Source organism: Rhinopithecus bieti, unplaced genomic scaffold (assembly GCF_001698545.2).
Source record: "Rhinopithecus bieti isolate Rb0 unplaced genomic scaffold, ASM169854v2 scaffold_82964, whole genome shotgun sequence".
NCBI lineage: Eukaryota > Metazoa > Chordata > Mammalia > Primates > Cercopithecidae > Rhinopithecus > Rhinopithecus bieti.
In genome coordinates this window covers 1-1458 of record NW_016875364.1, presented here as the reverse complement: position 1 = coordinate 1458, position 1458 = coordinate 1, and the positions used below count along the sequence as shown (strand labels likewise).

At 42.2% G+C, this 1458-nt stretch overlaps 1 pseudogene; it reads left to right on the top strand.

The window, feature by feature from the left end:
* Positions 1–789: 789 nt before the first annotated feature.
* LOC108525658 (40S ribosomal protein S5 pseudogene) lies at positions 790–1395 on the top strand (annotated as a pseudogene).
* The last annotated feature ends 63 nt before the right edge of the window (positions 1396–1458 follow it).

The window sequence follows — 1458 nt, the reverse complement described above, 5'->3', positions numbered from 1 at the left end:
CATTAGATTATATCCAGTCTTTTACTATGTTAAAGAATGACGTAAAGAACATACTTACTGGGGTTGGTTGTGAAGAGTACCAAAAAAAAAAAAAACGAGAACATACTTTTACAGAAATCTTGTGTTTGATTAAATAAGCCCTCAATAAATGTTGGCTATTATTACAATTATGATAATAAAGAGGAGGATTTTTAAGTAGTTTCCAGGCTCAGTTGAGGACATGGATGATACTTATCACACCTTTCCACTTACTTTTCTCATCAACATCCTTAATTCTGGCAGTCAGAATTATATCCCCCAGGCAGGAAATTGGAAGCTTCCTCTCTGGGAAATTTGATTGGCTTAAGAGAAAAGGCCCACAGATACTAATAATTGTAGGGTCTGCCAATGAAGTGGCCAGGTCCACCTAAGGACATAAGACTAATCAATCAATAATTGCCCCCTGCATTTCCCCACACACAGATTTTCAGTTTCCACACTCCTAAATACAAATGAATAGTTAAGGATAGTCAAGCATTGGAGAAAAGTCTTTAATAGAATAAAAGAATATGAGACAAACATTGAAAAAAGGAACTTGGAAGAAATAGAAATAATGTAGGGAGAAGAAGAAGCCATAAAAATCCCTATAATTAACATTTTCAGAGAGATGCATAGATACATCATGTCCATGAAACATGGATCCTAGAAGTAAAAAAGAAACATTCTAAGAATAAGAATGGAATTCTGTCTGTGTCAGGGTGGTGCATGGTCCACAATGAGAAACAGAGATGCTCAAGTTGTACCCTCAAGATGATCAAGTGGGAGACAGCAGCACCAGTGGTGGCAGAAACCCCTGACATCAAGTTCTTTGGGAAGTGGAGCCCTGATGATGCACAGATCAGTGACATTTCCCTTCAGGATTGCACTGCCATGAAGGAGAAGTATACCGAGTACCTGCCTCACAGCATAGGGTTGTATGCCACCAATTACATCCACAAAGTGCGATGTCCCATCATGGAGCACTTCACTAACTCAATGGTGATGCATGGCCACAACAGCAAGAAGCTCATGACTGTGCCTTGTCAAGCATGCCTTCAAGATCATCCACCTGCTTACAGGCAAGAACCCTCTGCAGGTTCTGGTGAATGCCATCATCAAAAGTGGCCCTGGGAGGACTCCACATACATTGACCAAGCTGAGACTGTGAGACAGCAGGACATGGACATGTCCCCACTGTGCCATGTGAATCAAGCCATCTGGCTGCTGTACACAGGTGCCAGTGAGGCTGTCTTCCAGAATATCAAGACCGTCACTGAATACCTGGCTGATAAGCTCATCAACACTGCCAAGAGCTCTTCCAACTCCTATGCCATTGAGAAGAAAAAGCTGGAGCTTATGGCCAAGTCCAACTGCTGATTTCCTGGCTGTAGCCCATTAAACCTGTCTGCCTTTCAGGGTGGCCCTACACACACACACAAA